At 39.9% G+C, this 14904-nt stretch overlaps 1 long non-coding RNA gene across 1 annotated transcript; it reads left to right on the top strand.

The window, feature by feature from the left end:
• The first annotated feature begins 6486 nt into the window (after positions 1-6486).
• On the top strand, positions 6487-12194 carry LOC135971741 (uncharacterized). Its single transcript, XR_010587974.2, has 2 exons — positions 6487-6608; positions 8142-12194. It is a non-coding gene; the product is annotated as an uncharacterized lncRNA (long non-coding RNA).
• Positions 12195-14904: the final 2710 nt, after the last annotated feature.

The following is a 14904-nucleotide window of genomic DNA, read 5'->3' as shown; positions in this document are numbered from 1 at the left end:
TAAGTCAATTTGGTAGCAGGCTAGACGTAACACACAAACGTGTCTACATATGTACATACAAACATCTACATATGTACATACATGCAAACATCTACATATTACATACAAACATGTATACATATGTACATACACAAATATATCTACATATGTACATACACGCAAACATGTCTACATATGTACATACACGCAAACATCTACATATGTACATACACGCAAACATATCTACGTATGTGCATACACACAAACATATCTACATATGTACATACACACAAACATGTCTAAACAGGTATACACACACAAGCAAAGGTCTGATAGCTTTTACCTTGGGATTCTAACCGTAAAGTAACAGTACACACTCAGTATTTTATAAAAAATAGCTGGACACACATTATTGTCTGACAAAAGTGGAACCTGTTTCCATGGCTAAATTGTGTTTTCTCCAATATATAATCTGTGAAAGCTGTGAACCAAACTTTGGGTAAAGCAATCTTTATGGCAGTTTTGTTTTTAAAAAAGCATCTTTTACCTTTTTTTTTTTCCTTCAGTTTTAAACAAGTTTCCTGTGTTTACTTTCTAGTTAGTCGGTAAATAATGTGTCTTATCACAGCACCAACAGCTTAGTAACAGCCAATCTGAAGCAGGCAGAAAAGAAAACAGGAAGAAAGAGAGGTTTTGATGACTCTGCTTCACTTAATAGCTGCAGTTAACCATTTGAGCTCTCAAGTTTTCTTGCTATAGTTTGTCTCTCTCTTTAAAATGTTCACAAAAGTAGGTCTTAATAAGCAGCCAGCTGAAATCCCGAAGAGAATGAGAATATGAAGTTCCTGCCAGGCTTCTGCAAAGGAGCCAGGTTTTAAACCTGGCTCCTTTAAAAGGAGGGAAAGAGAAAAAGATAGAAAAGGAGGTTTGTGAACCTTCTAGCTGCTGCATGGTATAGGGTTGGCACCCCCACCACTCTTGCTGACATCCCATCAGGGAGAGCCCCAGTACCCTGGACATGCACAGTGTGAGACGAATCCCTCCCACCTCTGCAAGTCATGGGCAAAGGAAACTGTTGACACCTGGCGAGAGCTAGGGGTACCTTTGACTGAGATGAGTAAGGCTGTAGGTGGCTTCCAAGATAATCAGGAAGATGAAGTTGAAAGTGAAAAGGATAGGAAGAGACCAGGGCCCACACTCAAAGGTCATACACTCACACTTACAAACAAATGGTGAGCTTCCAAACAAACCCCAGTTAAGGGCTGGGTACAATCCTGAATTTCTTTCCTCTGTTCAAAACAGTTCCACAGGTATCTGAAACCAAGTGGAGCGATGCCCAGGAGTGCCACAAAGCAGTCACCACATGTGCCCGTCACAGCTGATGGTGGCAACTAACCCATGCAGAGTACCGAAATGAGCCAGGCTCTGTCTGCCCTCTCTTGTTAGTCACCCAGTTAATCCTGGCAACAGTCCTGGGTTCTCTGCATTTCCAGAGTGCAGGTCCTCCAGTAACCACTGAAATGCTTTCTCGGGAGTTGTCAACTCCTTACAAACATTTCTCCGTACTTGGCACAGAGCACAGTGACACCAGAGACAGGCTTCCCTGGACCCCCGCCCTGGCAGTGGCCGTGTCACTTCACTCACGCCCAGGAAGAAGGCAGGCTGTGGTCTTCCATCGGGCAGCGACACCGAAAGGATTTCTGACGTGGGTGAACTCTTGGATCACCGTGCCCAGTCTGACGGAGTCTGCAGCAGATGCAATAAGGGCTTTGGCACCGGGAAGTGGAGCTCACCCATCTGCCAAGCCCAGGGTTGGGCACCCCTCTCACACCATTCTTGGGGACTTCCTCCCCTCCCCGGCAGAACGCCACTGAGAATGGACCTGATGGTGCCAAGAGGGCGATTTTCCCCCAAGTGCTCTGAAATATGTTGCCAGGATTTGTAACAGGAAGCCGAGTGAGGAGCAAAAAGTGCTCCAAAGATCAGGCGATGGGCCACATCGCTGGCGGGCGTGTTGAGCCCCTGAACCAAAGTTTCTGCGACCAGCACCTTTGCCTCTCTGCCCCGGCCTTCTGAGCCTGTGCTCCGCAGACACTTGTGCACCAGGCAGCCAGCCGCTCTCCCCGGTACTCCCGCAGCCCCAGCAGAGCTGCCACATGCACCTTCCACTCACCAGGTGGAATCTACCTTTTATCCTGTGCAGCAGGCTGCAGAACGCGCCCCTCCACTCCCTCCATGTGGGGCTGCAAGGGGTCGGGTCCACCACCAACGCTGCCTTTATGGAGAACCCCGCACTTCTCCGGAGCCTGAAACTCCCGAGTTACTGGGTCCAGGAAGACTGGAGGTGGCGCCTGATAGAATGACTTCTTTTCATTTGGGCCCGTACCTAGTGGTGGGATCGCTAGATTGAATGGTAGCTGTGCTTGTAAAAGCTCATTGAGAAATCTCCATGCTGTTTACCATACAGGTCGTACGAATTTACATTCCTGCCAAGGGTGTATAAGCATTCCCTTTTCACCTCATCCACACCAATATCAATCATTTATTGACTTTTTCATAATGGTCCTTCTGACTAGGCTAAGGTTGGTATCGCATTATGGTTTTAATTTGCATTTCCTGATGACTAGTGATGTTGAGCATTTTTTTTTTCATATGTTTTCTGGCCATTTGTATATCTTTTGCCTGTTCATGTCATCCCACCACTTTTTAATGGGATTATTTATTTTTTTCTTGCTGATTTGTGTTTCTTGTAGATTCTGGGTTAGTCCTCTGTTGGATGGACAGTTTCCAAATATTTTCTCCCATTCTGTAGGTTGTTTCTTTACTCTGTCGATTATTTCTTTTGCTCTGCTTTTCAGTTTAGCTAAGTCCCATTTATCCGTTTTTGTTTACGTTGTAGTTGCTTTCGGGGTCTTAGTCAAATATTCTTTGCCTAGGCCAATGTCCAGAAGATTTTTTCCTAGTTTTACTTCTAGAATCTTTATGGTTTCATGTCTCACATTTAAGTCTTTAATGCATCTTGAGTTAATTTTTATATATGGTGACAGATAAGGATCCAATTTTATTCTTTGGCATGTGGCCGTCTTATTTTCCTAGCACCTTTTATTGAATAGGATGTTCATTCCTCAGTATATGTTTTTGTCTGCTTTGTTGAAAATCAGTTAATCGTAAGTATTTGCCTTCATTTCTGGGGTCTCTATTTTGTTCCTCCGGTGTGTATGTCTACATTTATTCCAGTACCATGTTAGTGTGCCAGCAGATGTTATAACGGACTGTGTTGGTTGACCTTGGGCCGGAAGGTGGCACTTGCAGGAGAGAGCCAGCTGTCATGGTGCTGGGATTTATGCTTAGCCTTTGTTGCCCAGGGGAAGTATTCAGCTGATGGGAAGTGACATGGAAGTCTAAAAAGTCCCTGTTCCGGTTCTGCTCCTAGGACAGGTAGAGGGGCAAAGCCAGGTGTGGGCTGGGTCAGGAAAGTCCGTTCTCTGCCTCTCCAGGTGTGGGTGTAAGCAGAAGCTGCAATGGTGGTCAGTGGACAGTTCCCTGACCGCTGGGATAATGTTCCAGGGAGGAGATCGCCCTCTGCTCCATGAGAGTCTGTACATGGAGAGAGGGGTAGAAAGTGGCAGGTCAGTTCCCATGACCTTGACACAGAAGGTCTTACACATGCAGACTTCTGCTGGCAAAAACCCACAACAGCCAGCAAAGTCCCAGGCAGTCTAGGCTCAGAACACAAACCTGCCTCAGGCCACAAGACTTCCCACTGGAGACTGAAACTGGAACAGTAGCTCTGAGGCCACACCCCTTGATTTGACATGTGAAACAGCGTTACCCAGGTCCCATGACCCTGGCACAAGAATGCTTCCTTCATGCCCCTTGGGTCGGGCCTTCGGGGGTTCATCCTCTGCTCAATACTAGATCAAATACAAATCTTAGTTGGTCAGCTTCTTCCTCAGTTGGGGGCTTCTTCCAGTGCGTGCCTACTGCCTGGGTTACTTCGCTGATTTCTTCTAGATATTCTATGAATTAGGGTCAAGAATATCTTCCTTCTGTTGCTGCTGGGGTCTGGGAGTGCACACGCAGCACATCCAGGTGCCACTCTTACTTTCATGCTCCCCACCTCTCTTAAGTCAGCTCCATCGCTGGGCAGGGTTCAGGCGCTTCCCTGTGACCTGGATTGCCTGGTTCCCTAGTGGGAATGTATCACAGAGAGAGTCTCCCCCTTTTGCACTCTCAAGGCTCAGTTGCCCGTCTGACACGTAGTGCAAGTTGCTGCCTCCTGCTCCTTTCAAAGTATCCAGAGGTTCTTTCACTTTTTCTGTTGAGTTCCTGTGTTTGTTGGATACAAATTCACAGTGTGAATCTCTAGACACTATTTTGCTCTTTCTAAGCAGGTGAGGCACACTAACAAATCCTACAATCTGCTATCTTGAAAAACAAAAAACAAAACAAAAGAAATGCTCTTCTTTATGAGCAGAGGTCTACCAAAAGTTATCTGGAACATTCATCCTGGACATATCTATTCTTCTCCAATAATCGTTATATTTATGCAATCATTTTTATGTCAGTATGCAAACATGGATATTTATTTTACTCTTTACTTCTACTACTTCATTTATTTGTTTAAATTGTTGCAATGTTGACTATTGGAAGTTCTTTCAGTTGGATCATCTGTCGTTTTGAAACACCACCATAACTGAGCTTTGCTGTTGTTATGTGGTTGGTTAGTTGTTTGTTGGCATTTTACTTTTTCTGGCACTACTAGGTGCTTATGCTAATTGTCTGGATTTCCTCACAAGCCTGGTATTAACCATGAGACATGGCCGTGAGAAAGAACTTTACCAACTGAAGATTTTATGGATAAATCTTTACCCTTTAGACTCAGAATATCCACTGACTTGCTACGTTACTTGGGTCAGCTGCTTTTCCCCCCTCCATTCAGTGAGGTGATTTCACTGATGTGTTATTTAATTCTTTTATGTGTATAGCCCCGTGCTATCTGCTACCTGCTGTATAAGGTGTTTAATTTGTATATTGTAAGTTCACTTTTTGTATTATAAAGTTATTTAGGATTTGTAAAATACAATAATGTATTTATCGTTACTGTATGATACCAGAGTAATTTCACTGCCCAGAGCGAATCTGCTGTACCTCACCAGTTTGACCTGCCTCTCTTCCAAGCTCCTAGTAAATACCATTTTATTATCTCTATGCTTTTTCACATTCCAGAGTGTCACATCACCAAAATCTCACAGTATTTTGCCTTTTTAAATTTACTATTTTTTCGCAATATACCCTTTAGATTTGTGAAGTGTATCTCATGGTTGCTTAGAGTTGCATTTTCTTAATGACAAAAGACTTAGGCCCCATATCATGTGCTTACTAGACACGAATATAGTATCTCTGGATACATGTCTATTCAGATAGTTTACCACTTCGATTGTGATACTTGCCTTTTTGTTTTGAGTTGTAAAATATTTTGTATGTTATGGATAATAGATCCTTTCCTTCTATGTGATTGTGAAGATTTTCTTCTATTCTTTGCATTGTCTTTTTACTTTTAATGATGTACTTTGAATCCCAGAAGATTTTAATTCTTATAAAGTTAAATATATTCATGTTTATTTATTTTTGTTGGGCTTTAAGTATCATATCTTAGAAATTATAGGAGTTATTATTTATCTTTAGACCCAAATTATGTATTTATATATTATCTACTATGGGTTTGGTCTATTTAGAGTTTACATTTGGATATATGATTATTTTGAGCTAATTATGTATATAGTGTGAGTGAGAAGTTCAACTTGCTTGTGGATATTCAATTGTCTTAGCAGCATTTGTTACAAATGTATTTTTCCGTATTGAATTGGCTTGGCAACCTTACGAAATCATTTGACTCTAAAGGTAAAGATTAATTTTTGGATGTTCAATTCTACTATATTTCTTTGATCTGCATGTTCATGTTTATACTATTATTGAGCCTTTAAATTAAATTATGATGATACTGAGTTTTTCATGGATGCCCTTTAAGATAAAGAAACTTTCCTTATAGGCTTAATTTGTTGTATATTGTTATCAAAAATGGATTTTGGATGTATCAGGTGCCTTTGCTGCATCTTTTGAGATGATCATATGGCTTTTGTTTTTTATTTTATTCTTAGAGGGCATGACACTACTTATTTTGTAAGTTGAACCAAATTTGCATTCCTGAGACAAATACTCTTGGTGATGGTGTGTAATTCTTTTTCCATTTGCTGATTTGTATTCCTAGCATCTTATTGAAGACCTTTGTCCTTTATTTATAAAACATATTGATCTTAATTTTTCTTCCTTAAAATGTCTTGCTTTTGTTGTAATATCAGTATAAACCAACTAATAGTATACATCAGGAAGTGATCTCTGCTTGTACTGTTGTTTACGTTTTTATGAAGAGTTTGTGATAGATTGTTATTAATTATTTTCAGGTTTGGAATAGTTTACCAGTGAAGTCATCTCAACAAGCACAGGGCCTTCACTCCTAACAACAATCACATGAATTTGGAAGGGGATCCTTCCCCAGCTGAACCTTCTACACTTGAGACCTTGTCCTTGGCCATCATCTGCATCTGGATTCATGATACAGAGAAACTGTAAGTGAAAGCCACTTAGTATGTGAGAATTTATTTTGCAGCAATAAATAATACGCCTGACAGTAAATGCAATGTGGTATCCTGGGCAGAAAAAATGACATTACTTAAAAACCCAGTAAAATATGAAAAAAGCTTATACTTCAATAAAAAGTTTTGTGGCAACTATTTTTTAGTGCTCATCATTGCATGTAACTCAAGGATGTATAAAGCTTTCTGTGCGTATTTCTGTATTTAAAATTATTTCAGAGAAAAGTATTTTTGAAAAAAAATATTAAATGTGATATTAAAAGAATTCCAAAGCACAAACAGAATCCCTTCAGCTCAGGAGATGAAAGGACATGTAAAGAGAGAATAGGAAAGCATATTTCCATATCGATTTACCAACTCAAACACAGGTGCACCTGCTTCAGGAAGATTCTCCCCAAGTTCCAGAGACTCGTCCTCTTTCATCTTCTTCATCATATTGTGCATTTTTCAGTCACCAGTTTTAGCATCAGTAACCACTTTTTCAAAGACAGATGCCTGTGACTCACGTGTCTCAAAAAGCCCCATTTTCAGATATTATTTTAACAGGACTCCAACAAACAGACCAGAATTTATTCAGAGCTTGCAGTGAGGAGTGCCTTAATGCCAACATGACTATGTTGACAACACATCCTCTTGTGAGTGAAGCATTCACACAGAATGAGTTGCTGAAACTCAATAACATATGTTTACTGTACAAGTAAGGCAATAATATAGTGCTCTAAAATTATTCTGGGGACATAGGGGACATTCGTCTAAGATTTATGAGATGTGAGCAACCAAGAGAGCGTGAACACTATGTTTTACAAGTACTCCAAATCAGTAGATGGGCATTTGATTTTCCAGTGAGTGGCTTTCAAGGTCTCTTGGCTTCAATACTGTACACACAGAATTTCAGTGACAGATATAACAACAACAGTAACAACCCCTCATCTGTTATATTGCAGCCTGGCAATTTAACTTAACTTAGTTTCACTGCATATAAATAGCAACTTAATTTAAATTAATTTCACTGCATATAAATAACTTAATTTAAATTAACTTCACTGCATAAAAATATCAACCCTATACTCCGTGCAAACTAGAATGGAAGTGGAATTTATGTAGTGAAGAAAGTGACAAATTATTTTCCAAATTTAAAGGAAACTTAAGGTTTTATAGGGAAACAAATAGAGGTAAAAATATTTTTAATCCTTCTTTTTCTGACAATTGTGTTCTGCTCTTATAAATAGAAAGCTCTACTTTCATTATTTTATAATATAGTGAGTTCATCAGGCACATGTATGAAAATTGTATAGTAAAGGAAGGTTTGTGTCCACTTGGTTGGTTCATTCGACTTAGACGCATCATTTACTTTATCTCAAATGGTTATTTTTTAAGCCTTGGTTTTGTACAACATGTAAAGGCATCAGTCTTTGTGCAATATTAAGTCTTCATTCAAGTAACTTTTCTTTGTGTCTCTGCCTTTGTTTCTGCATTGCTCCTGTACTTCTGTGAACTGTATTTCAGTGAGTAATGATGACAATGGCAGCCATGCCGTCTCCCGTTCTTACCACCGGATGTGAAGAAATTCTAGATGCGATCCAGCCAATCTGTACTCGACTCTCAGTTCCATCTTCTCAACTCACAGTGTCTTCCAAAGTCCATGCCACACCACAGCCTGGAAAATCTCCCAAAGCAGTGTCTTGAGGCAATGGTAGAGCTCGTGTCACAGCATTGTATGTCTCAGGTATCACTGTCCTTCCCTGTTTGATATACTCTCTCTTACAAACCATTGTTCCATACACTTTGCGCCTTTTGTGGTTGTGTATACATGTGGTATGGCATGTCTTAACCTCACAGTGAGGGTATTAGCATAGAGTTTTGCATATCTAGAGGTGTGGATCATTGGGAAGCATCTTAGAACCTACCTGCCACATCAGGTCCTGTCTAATCTGTATCAGTTTCTGGGTCTTCACTTATTTTCTTGACCTTGATCCTAGTGAAAAGAACTTGTCAGGTGTTCCATAGAATGTATCACAATATGGATTTGTTATATTTTTTCATCATTTGACTAAGATTAAACATTAATTTATTCACATATTTATCTAATGTTGAAGACAAAAATCCTGAACAATATATTATTTAGAAATACAAATTTAGAAAATAATAAAGAAGAATGAGGCTGAGCACGGTGGCTCATGCCTATAATCCCAGCAATTTGGGAAGCTGAGGTGGGTGGATCACTTGAGGCCAGGAGTTTGAGCCCAGCCTAACTAACATGATGAAACCCCATCTCTACTAAAAATACAAAAATTAGCCGGGTGTGGTGGTACACACCTGAACGTTTCTTATATTCTGTGTAATAGTCTCCTAACAGTTATATGACTTGGGAATATCTTCTTCCATTATTTCAGTTGTCTTGATGGTGCACTTTGCATCTTAAAAGGTATTGATGCACGTGAAGTTCAATGCATCTATTTTTTTTTCTGTCACTTGCACTTTTGTGTCACATGTTAGAATCCATTGTTTCACATAAGGCCATGAAAAATCTATTCCTGTGTTCTCTTCTGTGGGATTTTTAGTTTTAGCTCTTACAGTTAGCCACGTATTCTATTTTGACTCAAATACATATATGGTACAGGAAAGAGTTAAACTTCCATGTGGATATCCCTTTCTCCCAGCAGCATTTCTTGAGAAACTATTTTTTCATCTTGAATCAATTTTTCAACCTTGAAAATAAGTTTGGCCTATATATAAAGATGGATTTTGGCGTACTCAACTCTATTCTATTGGCTTGTATGTCTTTCCTTACGTTATGTGAGTTTTCCGTGGATGCTCTTTGTAGGTTTAGCAAGTTTTCTTCTATGCCTAACTTTCCCAGAGCTTTTATCATGAATGGGATTGGAATTTGTCAAATACCTATTCTGCATCTTTAGAGGTGACCATGAGTCTTTTTAAAAAATTCTATTACTATAGTTTATAACACCAGTTGTTTTGTATGTTTAACCAAACTTACATTGCAAGGATAAATAGTTTTGCTTTTAGTGTATAATCCTTTTTATATGTTACTAGTTAATTTTGATAGTACTTCCTTGATACTTTTTACCTATTTCATATTGGTCTGTAATTTTCCTTTCTGGAAATGTCTTTGTCTAGCTGTGGTGTCAGGAAACACTGGCTTCATACAGTGCATTGGGAAAGGTTCTCTACTCGTCTGATTTTATTGATTGTTATTAATGCTGAAAGGCTTTGAATAACACACCAGTGAAGTCATCTTGACCTGGACAGAAATTGAATCCTTACAAGAATTCTAGGAGCTTGGAAGGGGATCCTTCCCCAGGTGAGCCTTCCCTTGAACTCTCTGCCAGGTATCTGACCCAGAGAAACTGTAAGTACTATGCAGGGCTGGGTTTGAAAGTCTAAACTCTGTAGTCATATGTTATACAACAACCAATCGGTAATATGCCTGACAGTAAATGTAATGTGGTATCTTCGATTAGATCCTTGAAAAGAAAAATGACATTAGTGGAAAACCTGGTAAAATATGAAGAAAATCTATTTCAGTTAATAGTTTTGTACCACTGTCAGTTTCTGAGTTTTCATAAATATGCTATGGTGATATAAGGTGTTCACATTTCAGGAAGCTGTAGGATATATGAAACTCTATTATCTTAACTACTTTCTGTAAAACTAAAACTATGATAAAAACATTTCTTAAAATGTAATATTCAGGTACCAAAAAATAAAACAACAATAAGAGAGACAGATTTAAACCACTATAAAGCCACAGATCAGAGGATGAATGGAGATGTAGGGAGACTATGGCAAAGTAGCTTGCCTTATTATACCCCATTCCTACACAGGGCACCTGCTTCAGAAGGACACCGTCATGCTCCAGGGACACTCATCCATTTTCTTCTTCCAATCACATCATTATCCAGTTATCAGTTCCTGTGTTCGTAACCACTTTTCCAAGGAAAGATGCCTTTCTCACATATGTTAGAAGGCCCTGTTTGCAGGCACTTTCTGGCAGTGTCTTTGTAGGATCTCAGTATAAAGACATTTTAGAAGACATGACTTCCAGACATTAGAAGAGAAGATTGAGAAGCACCAGTGATGGGGAACATATATATTTCTGCATTAAGCGTGTTTTCTTAGTACAGATTCCTTTTTTTCCCAAGTTTTGCAAGAATACGATGCCTTAAGCCTTTGAGAAAACACTGTGATAATTCAGTTTTCTTCATCATGCAGACTCCATCACGAATTTATGGGACCACACATTCTCTTGGCACTCACGTCATGGATCTATATTGTCCTTTGGTACATTAATCTGTTCTCATGATGCTAATAAAGACATACTTAAGACTGGGTAATTTATAAAGGAAAGAGGTTTAATTGGCTCACAGTTTCACATGATCGGGGAGGCCTCACCCTCATGGCAGAAGGCGAATGAGGAGCAAAGTCACATCCTACATAGTGGCAGACAGGAGAACTTGTGCAGGGGAACTCCCATTTATAAAACCATCAAATCTTGTGAGACTTATTTACTACCATGAGAAGAGTATGGGGAAAACTGTTCCCATGATTCCATTTTCTTTACCTGGCCCTGCCCTTGACACATGGGGATTATTACAATTTCAGGTGAGATTTGGGTGGGGACACAATGAAACCATTTCAAGTGACAAGCCCAAAAGCCACAGAGTAGACATTATCATGGAAGAAAGTTAACTAGATATGAAAAAAGTTTATAATCATGGAGCTGTAGGTTAATTCCTGCTCAAAAAGATGTGGAAATGAACCTTTAGGCATCAGATATATGAAGGTGAGCCATGTTAGTGATACAGAGTGTGTCGTGCAGAGTTGGAAATAGCCTAATAGAAAAAAGGAATGAATAGCAAGTCCAACATACCCCAGCCCACCTTCCTGTGATGTAAGAGATAGACACAAGCTGAGTGCTGACTGCAAATGTGCTGGCTAAACAAAGATCCCCACAGCAGGGGGACTGTCCCCTCTTCCCCAACACAGCTCCCTGTTCACAGGCCACACCACTTTATAGAGGAGCACCCAGGGATGTTCCGGAAGCCATACCCACAAAGCATACTAAGCCATGGGACTGCATACTACGCTCCCAAGGACATCTGCAAAGTCAAGACTCTTGCGTTTTCAGACCGTGATCATGGGCTACATTCTCCACACCATATTCATAGCTTCAGCGAGAAAACAAACTCCTGGGTCCTGGAGACCTAGAGTGAGAGACACAGCTGACCTTCACCATATTTCTCAGTTCTGAGAAGTTTGTAGCAGTAATTCAGGTGCTATTATTTGGGGCATTTATAATTCAGTAAACCTTCTTACGCCTCTAATCTTACAGTTCACCTCATAGGAAAGGACAGTTTCATTTAAATTGGCGATCTTAAGTCATGGAGGTTTGCTCTTTTTATTTCATTATAACAGGAGTTTCTACAAAGTAAGTGACTTGTACAATCCCATTTTCCTCTTCATTTCAATGCACACATCTGGTCTATTATGATGTGTACTGTGAAGATCATCCATGACTAAATTCTTGAGGAAAAAAAGAAATCACCAAGTGGCAGGCCAGGAAGGAGAGAGAAGTAGATTGTAGAAGGGCAGACTCATCTCTAGGTGGCAAGAGGGTCGATGAGCTCTGAGTGCTCAGGGTTAAGACTGGAAAAGTGATAGACATGAAACTCTGCTACCATGATGTCCCAGGCACAGAGGACCCAGTGCTGAGCACTAAGCTTGCAAACATTACTATGGTAGCCTGGAAAATATGATTTGTATTGAGTCTGGATTGGCCACCAGAATTCTCAGAAAGATGCCACTGAAAACACCCCACCATCTGACCATGTCCTTAGGCAAGAACCCAACGCTGTCTCCGCCCTCTAGTCTGAATAAAGGGTGTATGACTCCTCTACTGGAGATTAGGGCTTCCTGTTCACTCAATTCAGCCCTAGTAGAAGCTGAAACTCTCAGTGCAAATATGCTCAACATTCTAAATTATACACTATGTGAGTTTCTTCTTCATTCAGTGCACTCTTTGGGGAACACCAAAACCTGTTTCGTTTTCTAAGTATTAACAAGTGGAGCTGACGAGTAACAAGTGATCAGAGCAAAGCATTCCATGAAAACTGCAATGCACATGAATCTCCATTCCCTGCTTACAGTGAGATTCACAAGACCCTCATTCATGGGATGCGAAGGATAAAAAGGGAGGGAAAAGAGATAAATATGTAGTTGATCTGGATGAAGAATCGGATTTGGAAAGCTACTTAGAATAATCTCTGCTTATATTTCTAAGATTAAGGAAAAAAGTCTCAAGATAACAGAATTTTCTGTCTTCAGAGAGCTGCACTCTGCTGCAAACTTTCAAGTAACACTTTACCATTTCTATCTTCTTTCTCCATGGGATCTTTGAGCCATGATTTATAAAATCACCTCTACATCATGTGTTTTTGTTATGTCTAATAACCTCTTGAAGTCTTTCTAGGGACAGTGACTATAAGTTATCACCCTGCCCAACAGGACTCCAGGAAACTGGGTCCTGGATGTTTACAGTGTGCCTCTCAATGGGATACTTATTTATCCTGTTGGATACCCTGAAGCATAAGTCTTTGACGCAGCATCCTTTTCACAGGAAATTTGTTTACACTGTCAGACACTCTTGTGGCACTTGTCGGACCTGTGTCCACTCCATTCCCACCAAGGTAGCCACTGTCTGGGAGAGCTCTGAGTTGGCAAAAAGTTGAGTTCACATGTGCTGGTCACATGAGACACAAGGAAGCAACTCAACAAAGCAAAGGTATTTCTTGCAGGTGAGGATCACTGGGCACCGTTGTAGGGTCTTACTGACACATTAGGTCTTCTCCAGTCTGCAAGTTTCATAGTCTCCACTTATTTTTCTTGACCTTGACCCTTTTGAAATGTACAGGTCAGATATTTTGTATTTTGTAAGATGTCCCACAATATGGATTTGTCTCATGATTAAACTAGGGACATGTATACATTAAACACCTGTCATCTAAGTTTGAAGACAAGAAGAACTAAACATTATGGATATTAGAAATATAAACAGAGATAATACAACAAACACAAATTAGAGGATAACAAATAATTTCACAGTCATAGCGACCTTCAGTGATTAAGGAAGATGATTAAGCTAAGGAGTTCCATTAACGGCCATGAACACATTGCTCATGTTCTATTTTATAAGGTCAGCAGTGACTTTAAATAAAAAGAAGCCTTATACATTTAAGAATCGTTTGGGGTTTACAGAATTGTTTTAAATGTAGTACATAGATTTTCCATATATCCCACTACAATTGCTCTTTTTATTAACTTCTTAATGTAGGACATTTGTCACAGTTAACTAATTTTAAACAGTAGAATGAACTACTCTTCATACTTTATTCAGATTTTCTTATGTTTCACTTAATGTCTAATTTCTATTCCAGGATCTCACCCAGGATACCTCAGCACAGTTAGCTATCATGTCTCCTTAGACTTCTCTGAGTGTCACAGTTTCTTAGATTTTCCTAGTTTTTGATTACATTGACATTCCTAATGTGGGATTTCTCTGAGGTTTTTTCCATGATAAGACTAGATTTGTGGGTTTAGGAGAGGAAGATGACAGAGGAAAGCTGCCATTCTCCTCACATCATACCAAGGACACAGGCTCTCAACAGGCTTTATCATTATTAATGTTAATTTGATCACCTAGATGAAGTCATTTTTATCAAATTATCACACACTGTGAAATTATTATTATTTTTCTTTTTCCCCATAGAATGTTTCAGAACAAAGTCACTAACACAACACGCATTTGAGCAGTGGGGAGTCATGGGCCAAGCAAGATGGTTCACGCCTGTAATCCCAGGACTGTGGGAGGCTGAGGCAGGTGGATCACCTGAGGTCAGGAGTTCGAGACCAGCCTGGCCAACATGGCGAAACCTCTAAAGATACAAAAATTAGCTAGGCACAGTGCATGCGCCTGTACTCCCAGCTACTTGGGAGGTTGAGGCAGGAGAATCACTTGAACCTGGAAGGCAGAGGTTGAGGTGAGCTGAGATCACGCCACTGCACTCCAGCCTGGGCAACAGAGCGAGACTCCAGACTCCATCTCAAAAAAAAAAAGTGAGCATTCATGATCCACCTTCTTATTGGCAGAATGTCTACAAATTTATTTGAACCCTCAACCATAAACGTGTGTATTCTATTACATATTTATTCATTTATACATAAATTATTTATATAATCATCTAAACACGGATAT

Source organism: Macaca fascicularis, chromosome 7 (assembly GCF_037993035.2).
Source record: "Macaca fascicularis isolate 582-1 chromosome 7, T2T-MFA8v1.1".
NCBI lineage: Eukaryota > Metazoa > Chordata > Mammalia > Primates > Cercopithecidae > Macaca > Macaca fascicularis.
This window is presented reverse-complemented; position numbering and strand designations above follow the sequence as displayed.